This window comes from Lepisma saccharinum, chromosome 9 (genome assembly GCF_977018435.1).
Source record: "Lepisma saccharinum chromosome 9, izLepSacc3.1, whole genome shotgun sequence".
Lineage (NCBI taxonomy): Eukaryota > Metazoa > Arthropoda > Insecta > Zygentoma > Lepismatidae > Lepisma > Lepisma saccharinum.
The window spans coordinates 72,375,408-72,396,365 of NC_139237.1; the positions used below are offsets into that span (position 1 = coordinate 72,375,408).

Sequence of the window (20,958 nt, forward strand, 5' to 3'; positions counted from 1 at the left end):
GAAAGCAATAAAATACGAAATTCTGTGTTAATGCAAAATGGCGTTATTTCCAGACCTGTCGGGTAATAACGCCATGTTCTTAATTACAAGTAAAACATTCACATTATCTTAATTACAAATAAAACATTCACATTTTCTTTACTAAACTGTACTAGGAAAAATCATTTCTGTAGTAAGTTATTAGAAAAAGCATGTCTTTTTTTTTGTCTTTTCGCGATACTCAGTCCCTCAAAGTTCTGCGAGGAATTTGGAACAAACGTGCAGCACATGCTATCTTCATTCCTTGTTTGACGGCTGCCATAGCTTGCCTAAAGTCATCTACTGACCATTTGGCCTGTATATTTCTACATTTTCTCGCCATCTGAAAGAGGAAATTAACCGAGAATAAATATCTGTACGCCTCGAAAGTAACTGAGCAAGGATAAACCTATTTTCGAAATCAACATTTCCTTAAATTTGAGTTTAAATTGAGTGGCGTTATTCCCCGACACGATGATGGCGTTATTTCCCGAAATAAGAGATTGCAGTTTAACCAACTGTTCTAAACTTACGACACCGACCATGAAAACCGTACACACATCATTCTCTTACGTAATAAACGTAATGTGTACGTACAGCATTGTTAACATTTAAAATCTAATCCTACAATAGAAAAACACTCATCTTTGTCGGCGCGATGAAAATGTGGACCCTTTTTCCTCGAAACGCAACTCAAACGTCTACACTGTTCAAAGTGTTTCTCTTAAATGAAGGATCGACAATGGCAACCGTTCTTCTCAGCAATGATACCAGGCACCATTGTTTATCGCAAAACGGTGAGTCACCCCTTAACTTTACATGCGTCCATGCTTTCAGAGTTGAAACTTTGAAATGGCGTTGTTTCCCGCCTGGCGTTATTCACCGAAGTTACCCTACTGCGTTTGTTAGAACCTGTCCCGTTTCCCGCGCCAGCGATCGCTCGACAGTTTCGGTGCCAATGAGAAACGAGGAAAAAATCGTCTGCTGGGCAGCGAGGAGCCAATGGAAGCCAGAAGAGAGGCGCTTACGTAGCCGCTGTTGCTACGTTGCGTATTTTAATTGGCTGCCTATCTTTGACTTTCCCCAGCACGGAGAAAAGCCAGCGATCAGTTAGCGCGGGAACCGGGACAGGTTGTAACAAACGCGGTATAATGTATGCAAAGCATATATTTTCGTTTATGTTCATTTAATTTCTCTACACATTGCAACAAGTCATGGAGGCTCAAAAAGGGGAGGGCTATCTCGGCCATTATAAAGGTGTTGCGATCATCAACGCCTTTACAAGGGTCCCGGGTTCGAATCCCAGTCGGGCTTGGTTGTTTGTGAATGTCCATTCATCAATTTCATCATTTCATCACTCATCCCCATTTTCGCAAATTAGCCAAGAGGCACAAAACGCGAAGTAAAATAAACTAAATCAATCAATCAATCAATCAATCACCGCCTTTACCTCTTAGTTACACCAATTGCATGAGAGACTGGGTTAACACTCATGCAGGGACATGGTCAAGAAATGAATTTTAATTACTTCACAGTAATAAACACCTTCTGGCAATTAATTTAAGAATTCACTTTTAAATAATTAATTATTATGTACTTACCTCAATCACAGCATGAAAAATAATCCACCTCCTTAAGCCGCGTCTGGAATTATTAATTTTAATTGATAGGTAACATATTCCTTTGCGGACTCATAGTTTCTGTTTCAGCAAAGGTATATTTACGCACATAACGTGAACTGCAGCCTACATTTCATGATGAAAAAATCGTCGTCATTTTGTTGGCTCACGCCTATTCTTAGCGATTTCTAAAGGTGCCGAGCTCTAATATTATTATAAATGTTCCAACACGTTAAGAAAATTCGTCAGATTTATTTTAATATGTTTCCATGAAAATGAGCAACATACAATAGAAACAAAATGCAGAATTGTTTCAACAATATCCGTGGTTACCGAAATTGCACAAAAAAATGTAGGCCAATGAATCGCGAGTATAACACAATTGAATATTCCAGGCAATATGCATATTGGTGTATTGGAAAGAAAGTGACATCTGTTTAAAGTGGGATCCGAACCACTATGTGCCCGGACCCCGTGATTTCAAGGCGACGATATTACCACTACGCCATCTGTAGTGTTGCCCACGAGACGAAACTTTGGCCTGTCTCGTCTCGTGGAAATGCTGTGAAATGCTGTCTCGTCTCGAAAATATTAGTTTGTCTCGGGACACATGATCAATCTTGTCTCGTCTCGAATTTTTAAAAGCCTGTCCCGTCTCGTCCCGTGGGCAACACTAGCCATCTGGGGGGCCCAGGTATTTACGGACAAAACCACATTTACGGAAAGTTGGGATTACGCAAGGTAACTTAATATATTATGAACTATAGTGTAACTCACTAACCCTGAGACCTTCTGTAAACAAACCGTCTCACCGATTCGATGTATCACTCCTCGTCAGCTGAACACGGAGACCTTCCCGCACGCATAGAACTCGCCATGTTGAAAGTGGCACTACTTCCTTGCTGTTCACATGATTATTTTTTAAAAAATAACCAATGTTATAAAATATAATTATGTACACAAATCTCTAAACTCATTGAAAGTTACAATGCATATTCCTACAAAATGTTCACACTTATCTTGCCTTGCCATTTCACCAAGTTATTTTACGAAGTGCACTATATTTGGCGGAACAAAAATCGTTATTAGGATGCTTGCCAAAGTTTCCAATCGCAATAAATTTACGAACTTTCTTTTCGATATTTGGGACTGGCTTAAGCTTCTTAAGGGAAAATTGAGTCTGTGGTTACAGGTGTGATTGTGTAAGTGATTTGTTGCAAAGATAATTTTGTGTTCTAAGTTAGAATTTGAGACTTTATAGTTTACTGTTTGAATATTAGTGTCGTTCTAAATATATGTGCGACAATGTGAACATTAATTCATGAAAAATCTAAAGGCCGTAAAGCCAAATTTGCTGGTACAAAACCAGCTGAATCCAACATGGACACGGACATTAGTGCCATGGAACTTTCCAGCAACGTGGAAATCATAACTTCTGTAGAAGAAGTTAATAAGTTGAATTCTCAGTGTAGGGTAACTTCGGTGAATAACGCCAGGCGGGAAACAACGCCATTTCAATGTTTCAACTCTGAAAGCATGGACGCATGTAAAGTTAAGGGGTGACTCACCGTTTTGCGATAAACAATGGTGCCTGGTATCATTGCTGAGAAGAACGGTTGCCATTGTCGAGCCTTCATTTAAGAGAAACACTTTGAACAGTGTAGACGTTTGAGTTGCGTTTCGAGGAAAAAGGGTCCACATTTTCATCGCGCCGACAAAGATGAGTGTTTTTCTATTGTAGGATTAGATTTTAAATGTTAACAATGCTGTACGTACACATTACGTTTATTACGTAAGAGAATGATGTGTGTACGGTTTTCATGGTCGGTGTCGTAAGTTTAGAACAGTTGGTTAAACTGCAATCTCTTATTTCGGGAAATAACGCCATCATCGTGTCGGGGAATAACGCCACTCAATTTAAACTCAAATTTAAGGAAATGTTGATTTCGAAAATAGGTTTATCCTTGCTCAGTTACTTTCGAGGCGTACAGATATTTATTCTCGGTTAATTTCCTCTTTCAGATGGCGAGAAAATGTAGAAATATACAGGCCAAATGGTCAGTAGATGACTTTAGGCAAGCTATGGCAGCCGTCAAACAAGGAATGAAGATAGCATGTGCTGCACGTTTGTTCCAAATTCCTCGCAGAACTTTGAGGGACTGAGTATCGCGAAAAGACAAAAAAAAGACATGCTTTTTCTAATAACTTACTACAGAAATGATTTTTCCTAGTACAGTTTAGTAAAGAAAATGTGAATGTTTTATTTGTAATTAAGATAATGTGAATGTTTTACTTGTAATTAAGAACATGGCGTTATTACCCGACAGGTCTGGAAATAACGCCATTTTGCATTAACACAGAATTTCGTATTTTATTGCTTTCATTATAACAGTGCAATCAATATTTTATTATTACACAATAGAGGAAAGTTCATTCTCCTAAACATGTAAGTTTCAAGTTCCTAACAATAAAAATGTATGAGTTATAGAACAAAATGACCAATTGGTGGCGTTATTCACCGAAGTTACCCTATACCTCTGTGGTGGAGTGGTTATCACAGCGCGCTAAGACGCCAGGGGTCCTGGGCTCGAATCCCGTTCTGGGCATGGGTGACTGTCCCTTCACCAATTTCATCATATCATCGGTCATCCTCATTTTCGCGATTAGCCAAAAGTGGCAGAAATGCAAAGTAAAATAAACCAAATCAATTAAGCTTACATACATTACGGAATGTCGTCGCTCAGTGTTAAGGGAATATTTGCTTGTGAGTGAGGGATTTTTTTATTTAAAAATATTCATTATTTAGAAAAATATAATTATACATAATTTTTTGTGTACCTATTATTGTGTCTTTCTAATTCTAGTGCCTATTTTGCATATCCGGGCAGTTGTCGTGCTCCCCAAAATTCGCCGGTAATTTTCAAGATACTTTTCTTTTTCCCTTTCTGTACTACAATTAGCTTTGAAATTTCCCGGCACAGAGGGAAAATTCCCGCGACAAGTGAACACTGCCAAGTGTTGCTTTTCGGCTGAAACTTCCAACTCTCATTAATGTGGGTCATAGCGTGGCGGCGTTGCAGTCGCTACGGGGCAATACAATACGGCCCCAGCATGGGTTCTCTGATCTCCCGCAGATACCAAAATAGATCAGTGTTGGGTCTGTATATCACAGAAAACGAGCTGACAGCTTATTTCGTGCTGTTCCTGTGATGTGAAGCATTCATTGTCAATATTTTATCCGTGCTTAACGTAAGATTGCTTGTGTTCGGATAATTCGACTGTTAAATATTGTTAAAATACCTCCTGGTGCTAATACATAACAAATTATTTATCGTGGCGCAAAGCTCGTAATATTTCATTCAATTTCTGTTGTTTGGCGCAAGGACAGGCAATTGTGTATAATCAACGAACTACTGTTTGTTTTGCCTTTTATTGAAAGTTGAAAGCAGACGAACACTACCACAGAGACATCTGTGGAGTAAACTTTGAAGCTGTTATTCTTCCCACGATACTAGCAAGAACCGCTTGTTGTTTTAGTTGGAACAAGTTCGCTGAGTGCAAGGGAAGTTCGCACGCTTGTTATCTTCGTCTACTACATTTGTCGGAAACAGGAAGCAGAATTGCGCGCTTTTTTCTCTCAACTCCTTTGCCTGCATTTAGTGACATTATGAACAGTGTGTGAAGGTGTGAAACTACAAATGGAAGCAAGTTGAAACAATCAGGTAAGTTTCTATTTCTCGTGTAGAATAAGTTTATGGCTGTAGAACATTTTTTTGTTACTTGTGGCAGTAACGCAGTGACTTTTAAATATATGTACGAATTGCTGAAACGATTCTACTTACTAGTAATAAATTTTCTGAAACGTACTTAGGTTAAATTTGACGAACATTCGTAAAGAAAGGAAAATCATAAAATTTATCATTTGCTTTAGTCCTTTGCAAAAACAAATACATTATTTTGTTTCACTCATTCAGTGATGTACCGAAAGACGGTTGGGGGGGGGCAGAGTCTCCCTTTCCTTTGAATGTCATTTTCGTGAAGAAAATAAGGGGCAATATAATTAATTCGCTCAATTTTCTATTTATAATTGTCTTCACAGATCACCAGTAAAACCCTCCTCTCAAAAACTTTTGTGTGTGCATAGGAATATAAAACATTTTGGTCTGTTCGGAAATTATATTGATAATCTTGTAACGAATTGTGTAAAACGAGATGTAGTTTGCGTGTGTGATCCACTGGCGTGCAAAAAGGGGAGGGGTTGTGAGTATTCCTAAATTCCAGTCCCAGTATTCCTACAAAATAAGAACGTCTGAAGCAAGAAAAAATGGCAAAATGAGGGCTGACTACTAAAAAGGTATATGTAACCCGGCCCTCTTTCGAAAACTTGGGCACGCCTCTGGTGTGATCTAACATTTTTTATGCTAGATGTCTTTGGGCTTCTTGATTATTCATGCATTTGTTTTGTTTGCCTTTGAGCAAATTGAAAGATATCCCCTCAACAGATGATACAAACTTGGCAAGTAACCCTATTTTCCCTACTCAGAAATCAAAACGCTTTTTTAGCAGAAACCACCCCGCCCCTCTCCTCCCAGAGCTTCCTGGTTGCACACGCACAATCCGTGCCCAAAATATGACCAAACCCACGAAACATTCCACTCCCTCTGTTTCTTTACGTCGATGTCATTGTCTTTATAAAGCAAGCATTTTACACAAAATTATACGAAATAACGCAAGAATATTTGCTTGAATAACTAGAAAACTAAAATTTGAGAAATTATATTTCACTTCACCTGAAAGTCGCTCACTTTTATCTGCTTATAAATCCATACACTTTTACCAGCATATCTCTTTCTTGAATTAAATCTTGCATACATTGGTCATAAACCAATAAATTACGCAGTTGTTCAACATTTCGGGGACGAATCTTAAGGGGCTAGATCGCAGGAGGAGGGCAGCTACACCTTTGATAAAGGTCGTGTTTTTGTTATCGTGCAGATCATGCACGAACCATATTAAAGTGACATTTAGCGAAGGTGTGCTTGTCTAACTCTTGTGACTCCTGCGTCCACAGGCTTCATCTCAATAGCTATAACCCAAATAACAAATAAATATTTACCGTTACAGTTACTATAAAATTTACACGTTAATATTCAACAAGCTTCATGTTTATTTACAGAAACAAAAAATTCAAATTAGATTGAATCTTTTTGGTGTATTTTACTTCGCTGTTCTGCAACTTCTCGCTAATTGCGAGGGAGTGATGATATGATGAAATTGATGAAGAGAAACTCATAAAGGACACCCATGCCCAGGTCGGGATTCGAACCAGAAATCCCTGGAATATTGAAAGGTGAATATTCTACGATATCATGCATAAATACATGATGGATTCGTGATATATTTGAAATTAAGAATATTAATAGTTATTTGCTGAAGACAAATGTAAAGGGTTTAATAAGATTTTGAATTTTAGATATAATCTTAGTTCAAGATATAATAGTATTTTAATTTTTTTATTTGCTTTACATTACTTCGCTTTTTGTGCCACTTTTGGCTAATTTTCGAAGATGGGGATGAGTTATGATATGATGAAATTGATGAATGGACACTCACAAACATCCATGCCCAGGCCGGGATTCTAACCCGGGATCCCTGGCGTCGTAGCGTGATGTGTTAACCACTCCTTCACGGGGCTGACAAATAATATTATCATTAAGGGTATACATTTGATAAGTGTGTTAAAAGATTAGCAATATTTTCTATTCATTTTTTGCTTTATGAGCATGTTCGTATCGTATATCAAATTCAAACGTTGAAATTTATGCCATTAGACAATATTCGAACGCTTGCTTCCGAAACCTCCTATCGACCACTTCTGGCGAAAACGATAATTGTACAGTTTCATGTAGCCCTTTCCAAGACGCCTGTTTTGATGCAGAAATCGCTCATGTAACCACCATAGGTAGAGTGAGATTACTTTCGTAACATGTCTGGCTGTTTTGCATTGGCAGATTTGGAGCGAGTCATAAGTCCCGGAGCAGCCAATCAACAAACAAACCGCTGGCGTCATCTCTACCCAGCACCTATCGCTATCCCTGTTGCTCGCGCTGTGGAATGTTTGTAGGGTCACTAACTGGATTCGCGCGGTCAGCTGGAGTTATGAAAATAATCTGACTCTACGCTGTTACGTGATGAATTTCTGCATCAAACGATGCGTCTTGGCAAGGGCTACGTGAAACTGTACAATTATCGCTTTCGCCAGAAGTGGTCGATAGTGGGTTTCTGAAATAAGCGATTCATTTACAAAAAATATATACAAACTGCTGTAGTTGTGTAAATTTAGATATTTGCGTAGATGTATTTAATAAACATACTGAAGTTCTGAATGAAAAAAAGGTAATGGAAAAAGTTAGTTGAATTTATATGATGTTGAACTGGGGAAATATGCCGCTTAGGAGTTTTAAGAAAAATGTCGGTGTGGTGTCTGACTACCACGCAGAAGACCCAGGTTCAATTCTCCAAGTGGGAATTTTTCCGGTCCAGTCCTTGCATAAAGCGGCTGTGTGGCTCACCTATCCTGGGGGATAAAGACGGCCGGAGTGTGGTGCTGATCATATCACCTCAATGCCATGAATGCATTTTACCTTACTTTGCCTTTTTTGTTTAAAAAAAATGAGAACATAAGATTTGTGAAGACGGTTCCGTTTTCGACCTTCACGAAATCGTGCCCGAGTTTCCTGCGACAGATCATTTCCGCCGTGGACCCTTCCGAGCTTCCGGTTGGTTTCTGGTGATAACAGCCTCTCTATCGCTCCCAGAAACTAATCTTCACAAGCGGTGTTCACTGTGCGGAAGAGTTGGTGACTTCTGGCGCCGTAAATTTCCAGCTGGTTCCGAAACAACTGTAGAGAGGGGAGGAGATGCACGTCCCCCTTCAAACCCTTTGTCTACAAACCAGAACGCCCTTTTGGTACAAGGGGTCTGAATCCCTTCTGTGGAATTCTCTTTTTTTTAAGCAAATGGGGTCGACATTCCTCATTTAACTATTCTTAATTGCCGTCCAAATGTTTCTCAGAAGTTGTTAGTTGAGTTGCAGAAACTACAAAAAATTATTTCGAAGTTAGTTAATAATGTCAAAAAAATTGTATCTAAGTTTGAGCCCACTTTACTCCCAGAATATAGGATAATCTCACTCTTGGGAGTTTGTTTAAGATATTGGTAGACAGACACTCCACCATTCCAACTGTTTTATTGTTAGAGTCGATACGTTTTATTAACTTTTTGTTTTCTATTAATATAAATAAATTAGATTTCTTACTTATTTTTGTCTCCCATTCCTGTTTTACTTTTATTGTGAATATTGTTATATTGTTATTGTACATTTGTTAATGGTCTCTTGAAAGAGAGATACAGTAGATAGATAGTGAGAGAGAGAGAGAGAGAGAGAGAGAAATCACGCACGCAACACTCACAAACACACATAGAGGTAGGCATTATCCTTCGTTCATTTGTATATATTTTAGATGTTATCCTTAGTGAAGAAAATTTGAAGTTACAACTGATTGCTTATCTTTGTTGTTATAACAAAAACTCTCAAGCTCTAACATTTTTGGCAGGGGGCATTTTTTAGGACAAGAGTATTGGTGGGAGGAAATCCTAACCTGGTCGCTGACCTTGAATGTAAGAGAGCCAGTAACTGAAGAGAAAATGAACAAGAGAAGATGGACAGGTAAAGGTAGAGAGAAAAATAGAAAGTTCAAAAACAAAGGGGTGTATGTAAGATAGGGTAAGGAGAGATGCAAATGAGTCCCGAGAAAATAGGGAAAAAGATACGCTGGCAGTATCCAAAACACTGTGATATTGTTTACTATAATAGTCAATAATAACGTAACAAAGAAGATATTTTTCACTTTAAAAATCGCAGCTAATATTATCTGTAGTAATATCGCCTTGTCTTGTACGTATGTACATATTGCACTTGTTCGAGTTCGTTATTTTGTAAAAATATTGATTTTAAATTGTTTACATTCATTATTTAAATAATATGAACATCGTCACAATGAAAGGATATCCTGTGCTAAAGTGATAACGATTACTCAGAGATTGTTAAAATTTTATAGTTTCTGTGAAAAAGCAACATGAAGCTACGACAATTGGGCTAACATTGTGCAGATAAGCAATTGATCAGCATTGGTTTGCGCATTATAGTCGAAATATTACACTTGAGAAAATTTACTAGATTGTTGCGAAACACGGACTTTAAAAATTCAATATTCTGCGTCCGAAGATTTTGAGCCGCTATGATTTGTTTTCTTATCTGACGTGGCGATGCGACGTTTACGCGACAAAGGGTTATAAACCAATTTTTGGCCTGAAAGAACAGGGTGCGACGATTATGCATTGAAATACGGTTCGTACAATTAATTTGCATACGCTGGTAAATAAGACGTGCACAAAGTTGGTGCTTAGTACAAGTACCAGCCACCTCGGTGTCCTATATCACGTCTGGTGATTGCACGATCATGCGACCGAAGGTTCCTTTGTAGAGAGCGGTTTTCGCTCGAGCACCCAATAGTTCGAACGGAAGGTGCCAGATAGGATACGGAATCGAGAGCTTCTTTGCTCGAGCGAATAACGCTCGAACAGGCAAAACGAGTGGTGTACGTTTTAAGCCCAGTACACTTCTGTAATTTGTCTGTGGAAGTGGACCTTAAGTATGGATAGTGAAGTAAAAGACGCTGTAAAATTTAAACTTAAGTGAAAACGGAGAAAAATATTCTCCAGAAATGTAGCAAAAGAAATAGCTTCTCGGATTACCATCTGCAATTTTACAGCAGGCTACATTACATTCCCACCAAACAGTTCGTGCATGTATAATATACCATACAAATATGTAGTTTAGTCTATATTACCAAAATGAAAATGAAATAGATGATTGTGGGCTGAAACTGCCAGGACTGATATTTTACCTGTATGTGTCTACGATTAATGTCGCATTAAAATGGCATTCCATTGTAAAGGCTCAAGGGAGGGGGACTTGAACGAGTACAAGCGAGATAAAGTGGTTCCATGCAGTACTCTATTAAGTGTTCCTTCATCGGTAGTAACCATTCATGTTCGTCGTCGCCTTGTAATCAAGGGGTCCCGGGTTCTATACCCGGTGGAGGCACATAGTGGTACGGATCCAACTTTAAGCTGTAGGTCCAGTCCCGATTAGCCTTACTGTGCATAAAGTGGACTTAAAACTCCAAATCCATCTATCAATCAATTACCATTCATCATCAGCGTCACCATTTAGACAAAAGTGGCGGGAAAGGATTTTAAAATTTCAAAAATACGAACAGTACAAAGAGGTTCCTTAGTTTCTTTGCAACATATTCTTGCAGCTTGAGTTGCTTACACGTAAAGACAGCTTTGTGTGTGCGAGATTAGAAGCTATTTTTAGCCATACACCCATCTTCCTGTGCATTTTAGAGCATGTGGAAGATTGAGGAAATAAATCTTACATCTCATCTCTTCAGTTGTAAACTGGAGTCAGCTTCCAGCTCTGAAGGGCTTGGGGTGATGGAAGGCGAGTCATGGACGTCCGCAGGATTTTTTCCAGGAAGGGCCAAGCAAGGCACTTTTTTCCAATACTGATGCCCCCTCAGAAAAGAACAGTGCTTCAGCCTGAAATTATCATAATCCTTCAACACACTTATAATAACATAAATTACTGTGGCTGAAATGAAACTATGTGTGAAATATATAATTTTAAGGTGGGCATTCATTTTTCAGGGGGAGGCGTGAGCCCCCCTTGCCCAGGTCCGTAGCTAGAAATGATCTTCAGGTGGGGCTCACGGTTTATCAGGGGCTATGTACACCAAGTCCATTTCTTTTTTTAAAAAAATGTACAGTATTAAATGAAGGTCAGTTATGTGTGGGGGGGTTCATTAAATTACATAAAATTCATAAATATCATACAAATAGTACTACATTCTTCTACATCTTTTAAAACATTTCTTAAAGTGTTAATTGACTGATACTGAACTCTCTCTTACACACCCCATACTACTTTAGATACAGATAAAGAAGCTTTCCTATGAAAGAACTTACAAAGTCTAGGTAATCTTCTAAATACTTGCAGCTACTTACACTTCATCTCATAAACAAGATGAGCGAATGTAATAGCTGCTGTTTGTGTTGTGTGGATTTATCCTTAAAGTTGTAAACTGTCTACAATTTCACTCTTCACTGCAAACAAATTATACAAAATAGTTTTACAATGTCAAGGGGGGCTGATGGCAGTGCCAGAGGGGCTGAGCAGCCCTGCCCCCCTCCCCTCCGGACGTTTCGTGAGGCGAGTTGAAGTAAACCTATACACGTGAGGGGGAGAACTTGGCAGCTCCATTCTCACATTTCAAATATTGAGAAAGAAGAAGAAATGGCATTACCAACACAAATTCTATCAGCGTATTGTATCAAATCATCAATACCTATGGAGCACAAAAGGGTTTAGTCAACGTTGGCAAATGGATACTCTTTTTTGTGGCAACAATGCGACTGTCGCGAGTGGAACGTACCAAAAAACAACCAAGAATGTTATTTTCACAAAAACATGCTGTTCGATGGATTAGACATTTTTTTAACACTTTTTCCTTCCCTTTTTAGTTCACCAATTATCTCCATCGTCTCAATTACCTAGGAAAGCGGACTAAAATAATCAAAGAGTTACGGCAACTTGGGTTGGCCAATGAAATTCAAGCTTCAAATTATATTATACTCTTATTCAAAGTGGTGACGGACTTCCGGCCAAGAGACGGATAAATAAATATCCGATATCCCGATTTTTCACTCCGACTGTAATTCTACAAAGTGAAATTACATTGGTGTAACTATTTTGTTACAATGAAGGTCAACAAGCATGTTGTTGTGTTCTCTTTCACATTACTGTTTAGTCTACCAAGTTGTAAAAATATTATTATTCTTACCTTGCACACACACTGGCAAATACTAAACATTTGTCACTCTACTTCAACAGTTCCAAGTCCAGTTTCCCAATTGTATCACGTTTTTTTTTTCCTTTCCATTGGATAGTTTTGTACATTTCTACTGCTAAAAGAGACGTACGAAAGCTATACTAGTGTATGATGCAACTTTATTTTTCTTTGTTTTCTAGTGGTAGCAGGATACACAATAAAAACATTTCTTAATTACCACATATGAACATTCCTCTAAACAGTTTTTCACGGACAGAACTGGTAATTGGGGGTCATTTTAAGGGAGGTGTGCATTTACCAATTTTATTTTTCCTGATTTTTTTACTGCTTTCACTTGAATTTTTTTCTCAAAATTTTGTAGGGGGTTGTAGCCCCATCAGCTCGCTCTGCTTCGGTAGTTATGGTTACTAAGATAAAGTTTCCCCCTCTCTCTCTCTCCCTCTCTTCCATTCTTCTTTTTCTATCTCTCCCTCTTTTCCTTCTTTTCTCTGTCTCTTTATTCCAGTTTTTCTCTCTCACTTCCTTTCCCTATAATGCTTTTTTCTACCTTTCCTCTGTTTCTCTTTATTTGTCTTTTCTCCTATTTTTCTTTCTCTTTCTGTCTTTATGACTTCTTTCATTTTCTTCCAAATAAAAGAGTTATATATTTAAATGTTTAAACGTTTCGGCTCCAGTACTCCTTTCTTCACCCTCGATTTCAGACACATGTGAAATATTTTCGTGAAAATATTTAGTTCCTCATAACAAACAGTGTTTGCAAATATCGCGGAAGTTATTTTTTTAGATTTACGTGCTACGAATCTTACTTTTTATATAAAATTAAAATTCCTTGCGTGACGTCAAAAATGTTTTTCAGAACTTCTATGATGGCGGATGATGGATTCATGTCACAGGCACAAGTCTGAAGATTTCGGATCATGGATTCATGTCCCAGGCGCACGTCTGATTTTTTTTCTTTTTCTTCTTATGATTGACTTGTGCAATGGAAACATTTGCGATTGCGATATGTTATTTGTGTGATATTGGTGGATTGGATATTTCAGACATTGGATTTCATTTATGCGACTTCAGAAATTGGAATTAATTATTTTTTTTTGGCAACTGCAGGCCGTAAAGCGGAGGATTGTTTTTTCTAAATGGCTTGTGGGATGGGATAATTTGCGACTTCTTATTTTTATGATGGGAAGGGAGTGGAGGGTGGTATTCTGTGGAAAAGGACAACAAGGACTTTCAACGTAGGATTTACTTCATTTATGGACTTACAAATTTAACTTCGACCCGCAATTCAGTGCCTGGCCTTGGTAAAAAGAGGTAAGTTACCTTCTTAGGTTTAATTTTAGCCTTCATTTTTAGTATCTTCATGTGTCAATGCGGAAAACAGTGAGAAATAGTGTTGGGGGCAGGTGATCCGGCCAATTTCTAACATGCCTTTAAAAGTGACTCTATAGATAAAGGCGGGGTCGCGGTAGCGGTAGGGGGCGGTAAGTCAATTACCCCGGGGGCGGAGCCCGGAATCGGTGGGAAATTTGAACTCAACAATTTCAAACGACAAAATCTCAACTTTAAACGGCTGTACAGGCGTAAATACTTCATTCCGCGCTCCAATTTTCTTTATTCACAATTCGGATCACATAATCTTCATAAGGAAAAAAAATGAAAATTCGAGGGTGTAGAATAGGATACCCGACCCAATGCTTCTTCAAACATGAAGTGTAATTTACTGAAATTCATTTTGGGGCATTTAAATTTGGGCAAATACTTTTGTTTAAAATTGTTCACATTGTGTATTGCTGCCAATGTTAAGTGTTGCTCTGGATCTTCGAGCTGTCTCACAAATACTTTTCAGAAGTTTCATTAAAAATGTTAATTTGGAAAAATTAATGTTCAGAATTTCTTCTAGAGTATTCAAGCTAATTCGTGTGGTATGCTTTCGCTGTTCTTGTTTCGACCACGATATCGTTGCCCTAATTAATGTAATTTGAAAGATTCGGTTTTAAACAATATATTTATGTTGAAAGTAACTGTAATTTATAATTATTATTTGTCTTCGTGCGTAATAAAATATTTAAATAGAAATAAACAACTGTTTTTATAAATTAACGGGAAGGTTGTGAAATTTTTATCGGTAAAATATTGTCAATTATACGGTAATGTCTAACAGTGTATGTTTATAACCTACAGCATATCACGTTCAGATAAGTGTTGGAAGAGGGTAAAGTACCTCACACTTTTGCTGGCTCGAGTCTTCCACGCTCGAGCTTCTACTGGTCGTTCAATATATAAGTTTCCGTATGCTGTAAAAAAAATATATTTTTAAGATACATTAGAAAACTATACATACATGTGTAGGAGGTTCCTTCCTCACTTCTGCACATAATCCCCATAGAGATTCAGGCATTTGTCCCACCGTTGCCCCAATTTGTCCATACACTTTGCAAGAAAATCAGGGATCTGGCTATTGAGCACTATTCTCACATTCCGCTTCACTTCTTCATCTGTTTCGAAACTGTAACCTTGCAATTCAGACTTCAACACCGGAAAAAGATGGAAATCGATCGACGTTAAATCGGGGCTGTATGGAGGGTGAGGCAGCCGTTCCCACCCCAATTCTTCAATTTTGTTTTGCGTTTGCCCTGCTGAGTGGGGGCGAGCGTTGGGTTCCTCATCAACTGAGTTGCGATAATCGACTGATGAGCATGGGCTGCAGCCTTGAAGGTTTAATGCAATACCAGCAAGATGGCAATGCATTCCTCATGTGCATTGTAACAGGGGATGTTTACTCCAGCTTTCCAACACGCGTGTACCATCCATGCTTCTGAACTCCTTATGACGCGAGCCCGCGTTTTCCGAACAAGCATTTACTTTTCGCCCTTGAGCGCATGCGCCTTCACGTCTGATAACGAATCGATTGTTGTTCCTTGTAGACGAAGGATGGCGCTTGTCAACCATGTGCTTCATTTTAATGACATTGCTTTATACAATATTTTATAGCACAGGGAAACTTATATATTGAACGTCCCTAGTATAATGGAATATCGTTTCAATGTGACAATAAGCGTCGTAGACACATATATGTAAAATATCCGTCTTGGCAGTTTCAGCCCACAATCATATATTTCATTTTCACATATCACTGTATTAGTAAAATAGACTAAACCACATTTTGACATGGAGCTAATGACTATGTTTACCTAAGTTTCAATTAGACTGCGTCTTTCAGCTCATGATCCATATTTGAGGACAAATTACGGTTGTACGTGTACTGCTGGGCTTCGAGCGCCTCGTTTTGCCGAGCGTTATCTAATATCTGATATCGTACTTACTCAAATACAATAGGAGAAATAAGCGCTGTAAGCTGACCTTGTCCGTCCGATTTATAATGACCACATGCACACTTGGTGTCTTCCAGCTTGTTCGGCAAGGAATATAATTCGAATATAAGCGACACGAAATGATGTATTTCACGTGTAAAGAAATCTTCAGATGCAATTTAATATTCGTTTCCATGCAAACGATTTGCACAGAATAACAATCGTGCATTGTTGCAACAATAGCAATGATTTCTGAAAAGGCGTGAAAAAATGGAAATCGTTATTTTTATGTCCAAAATAATTGAATAAATATTATGCACTTATAAACAGTTTAGTACTTAAAGTGAATTGTTTCCATAATTGTTTCATTCTAGCTCAATAAATAACAATTAATGATAAATAATATATGTATTTTTAGAGCAGATTTGGTCCGAATTTCCCTATTTTTTTTATCCTTCTTGCCTTCATCCCTGCCTCGCATACATACCGCTGACGGACTAAAAAAGTTCGTTGTTTGAAGATACCTTCCACGTATCAACATGAAAGAAAACTAGCATCTCTGAGTATGACGCCATATTGTTTATCTTACCATAGGGCTGGATCAACGGATATAGCAACAAATTCGTATATGATATAAGTCCTTTAATTCACTTGGTACTATATAATAATTAAATGCGTTTGCACACTGAAATAATACAAAAAGGCCCACATCCGATAGGCTAGCTGAAATGTTCTCCCGCTGCAGCGAGCCGACATGCACCATGCCGTTGTTCGAATCACACGCTCCCAGCATTCAGCGTTCTTGCCAGAAGCTCCCAGCGGGAGTAAAATAAAAACAAATGAGGAGCGGAAGGCACTACTATTTACAATCTTCAACATTCTCCCCCCCGTTGGAATGCACAGCATCCAAACTAAATCATGGAAGTTTAATTTATCTTCCCATCTGGAAGAGGCACAATCTTACTTAGAGCCCTGCGGTACACTCCATCCTTGGTACGAACCACGGCTACACGAACTAAATTGTCTTTCCCTGGAAACACTTCTTCTATAATGCCCATTTTCCAGGATAATGGGGGTAGGTTGTCTTCTTTCAGAAGCACAAGTAGTCCTGGTTGCAGGTTGGGCTGCGTGGTTGTCCACTTCTGACGCTGTTGCATACCATGAAGATAATCTCGGGACCAGTTTCTCCAAATCCTTTGTTGAAACTGTTGAACTCGTTGCCACCTGGAAAGTCTATTTTCCTTGAGATCAGTTAAGTCTGGTTGAGGAAAGGAAGTTAGTGGACCACCAATAAGAAAGTGGCCTGGAGTGAGGTAATTAAATTCTTCATGAGAGTCAGGTAAGGATGTAAGAGGTCGAGAGTTTAAGCAAGCTTCGATTTGGCACAAAAGAGTTGACAGCTCTTCGTATGTCAGTACAGCATTCTTGGCGACTCTGCGAAGATGGTACTTCATAGATTTTATGGCGCTTTCCCAGACACCACCGAATGTTGGGCTACGTGGGGGTGAATTTTTCCACTGAAAGTTTTCTTGTGCTGCATACCTTTGAATGTCTTCACTGAATCCTTGCGATTGAAATAGCAATTGAAGTTTCTGAAGTTCGTTCTTCGCTCCTTGAAATGTTGTGGCATTATCGCTGATAATGGTGGAACACTTGCCTCGCCTTGCTGTAAAGCGTCGCAATGCTGCTATGAAAGCTTCAGAAGTAAGGTCTGTTACTAGCTCAAGATGTATTGCTCTCGTGGCTAGGCACGTAAAAAGAGCTATGTAGCATTTCTTTGTGATTTTACTCCTGATTGACCCTACTTTGATGACGTATGGTCCGGCATAGTCTATGCCCACATGATTAAATGCCTTGCTAGGTGTAACTCTGATGGATGGGAGCTGTCCCATTAGCTGTTGTGCTGCAGATGCCTTCAACGATAACAAGTTAAACACTGATGAATGATTTGCTTAATAACTTGTCGTATTCTAGGTATCCAGTACCTTTCTCGAATGGATGAGATTAACAATTGGGGTGCTGCGTGCATCAATCGTTCATGCTCTGATGCAATTAGTAAACGGGCGAAGTGACTTTTTGGATGCAAAATGATTTGATGCTTGCTGCTGAATTCCAAGTTGCTATTTTCTAGCCTACCTCCAACACGAAGAATTCCCTGATTATCCAGAAAGGGGTGTAAGTCCTTGAGGATACTTTTGTTGGACACTTGCCCTTTGGCAGTGAGATCATTTATCTCTCGATGAAAGAACGAAATTTGTGTCATAACGACACACGTTTGAGTAGCGTCTTCAATGTCAATTGAAGTAAGTGGATCGCATTGTTTGTTACTTGCATTTTTACAATTGCGAATGAATCTTTTACAGAGCGCTACAATCGTTAACAATTTGAAAAATGTAGAAAAATCGTTTATTATTGCCTCTGATTGCAGATGAGACACCAGTGTAGTTACAGGAAGCTTTCGTTCTTCAGGAACATCTTTGTTCTTAAGACTTGTGTCAGATGATGATGATGGCCAGCACGTTTCATCTTCTTGCAACCAAGCTGGACCATGAAACCATAGCGAATGATGATGAATATCTTGAGGTTTAACTCCACGGGAGATTAAATCCGCTGGATTATCCTTGGACGAAACATGTCTCCATTGATAAGTTTGAGTAAATTCTTGAATTTGCGCTACTCTGTTGGATACAAAAGGCTTCCATCTGCTTGCTGGCGATCTGAGCCATGCCAGCACTATTTGTGAATCTGTCCACAAATAAACATTGTCAATATTAAGTCTCAAAATTGGGAGAGTCTTGTTGAGTAATTTGGCCAATAAGACTGAAGCGCACAGTTCCAATCTAGGAAGAGTGGTTTTCTTGATCGGGGCGACCCGTGATTTTGAGCACAGTAAGTGAACTTCGGCGTAACCTTCTTCGTTTGCTGAACGAACATACAAGCAACTGCCATAATTTTTCTCCGATGCATCGGAAAAGCCATGGATTTGTATATTCTTGACACAACCAGGTGTTAGGATGAAACGTGGTATTTGCATTTCACTGATGACTGGTAGCTGAGAATGAAGATGAACCCATTCAACTTGCAGGCTTTCTGGAAGTGGATCATCCCAGTTTATGTTGTGAAGCCACAACTGTTGTAAAAAATACTTATACATTACAGTTACTGGTGAAAGTAGTCCAATTGGATCAAATATCTGGGCAATAACACTGGCTACTTGACGTTTGGTTGATTTGTGTGACATCATGTTGACAGACTTGGCTCCAATGTTAATCATGAAAGTGTCTGCCGAGGGATTCCATGAAATTCCTAGAGTTTTAACACCTTCGGTATGAAAATGAATTAGATTTTGAGTCTCTCTCAGTGATTCTGGAATAGCGTTGAGTACTTCAGTACTGTTGGAGCACCACTTTCGTAAGATGAATCCTCCTCTTTTCAGAAGTTCTGAAAGATCTTGATAAAGTTGTAACGCACCTTGCACGCTACTGCTTCCTCCAACGTAATCATCAACATAGAAATCACGCTGCAACACTTGACATGCGTGTGGGAAGTTAACTGCTTCATCTTCGGCTAACTGCTTCAGACATCTGGTTGCTAAAAAGGCACTTGATGTAAGCCCATACGAGACCGTATTCAATTGAAATGCTGTTATGAGTTCCTGAGGAGAGTTTCTCCACAGAATGCATTGCAGTGGCCTATCATCTGGATGTATGTTTATCATTCTATACATCTTTGTTACATCAGAAACCAATGCCACCTTGTGAGTTCGAAATCTTAGAACAATTGAAAATAAATCCTCCTGTATGGTAGGTCCAGCCATTTGTATGCTATTTATTGATTCACCGCTTGTTGATGGCGAATTCCCATCAAAAACAACACGTATTTTCGTTGTACTGGAATCCTTGAAAACACAATGATGCGGAATGAAAAATTTTGTGCAGTCATTTGTTTGTACATCATTTAAATTCCCTATGGGTTCCATGTGTCCCAACTGGTAATATTCTTGCATAAATTCTGTATAATCAGCCTTTAATTGTGGTTGACGTTGAAGCCTCGTTTCTAATTGGTGAAATCGAGTTAATGCAGAGTGCGAGGAGTCACCTAACACTGAACGATCCTTACATAATGGCAGCCTGACCGTATAACGGCCACTTTCATCTCGTGTCACATTTCGCTGAAAATGTTGCTCGCAAGCAATTTCTTCTGGTGATTGCAGTTTCGTGTGGATCTCCTCTATGATCCAGAACTGTTGGAGCTGCGAGCTGAGAGAATCTTCCTTTCTCGTGAAAAATGACCTAGTAATACTGTTGCTAGAAGATGTTGCTGGAATCTTCCCTGCAATAATCCATCCAAACTCTGTGTCTTGAAGAATGGGGAAATTTCCTGGTTTTGTTCTCTTTTCAGGCTTCATAACGGTAAAGAAAACCTCTGCACCAAGCAGAATCTGTATTTTGCCCGGCGAACAAAAGTTTGGGTCTGCTAAACGAATATCTGTTGGAATGTTCAATTCAGATGCATCAAACTTTTCTGAAGGCATTAGTCCTGTAATGGTTGGCAACACTGAGCACGAAATACTTGTCGTAAAATTGCTATTATTAGATCTCAGACGGATCTCTACTGAATGACTCGATTCAGCTGACGAATTGTTGATTCCCTGAATGGGAACTCGATGCTTTACCTTTCTAAGACGATTACTTTGAACAACGTCTTCAACAATGAAATTATTCTGACTCGCCGCGTCCAAGAGAGCACGACAATTGACCCAATTGCCCGCTATATCTTGTACTTGAACAATTGCCGTAGCAAGTAACACCTGTGAAGTACTTTTCTGCTTAATTGAACAATAAGAAACCTGAGGTGCTTGATCTGAATGCTGTGAAGAATCGCTTGTATTGTTTAACATCGATGTGTTCACGTGACCCCCAGATATTTCTCGTTGCCGGTTTACATTGGATGTACCTTCATCTACATGAAGTAAAGTACTATGCTTCTGTTTACATCGCTTGCACACTCCATATTTACACTGTGCCGAAA

The 20,958-nt window shown here is 38.9% G+C and overlaps 1 protein-coding gene across 5 annotated transcripts in view; it reads left to right on the top strand.

Annotated features, from left to right (window-relative positions):
- Positions 1-4,889: 4,889 nt before the first annotated feature.
- The window catches only part of LOC145992138 (carboxypeptidase D-like), a 168,599-nt gene continuing 152,530 nt past the window's right edge, over positions 4,890-20,958 (top strand). For all 5 annotated transcript variants that reach the window (XM_083128402.1, XM_083128403.1, XM_083128398.1 and 2 more), the window contains exon 1: positions 4,890-5,359. The gene's annotated coding sequence lies outside the window, so the exon portion shown is untranslated. The remainder of the gene's footprint in view (positions 5,360-20,958) is intronic.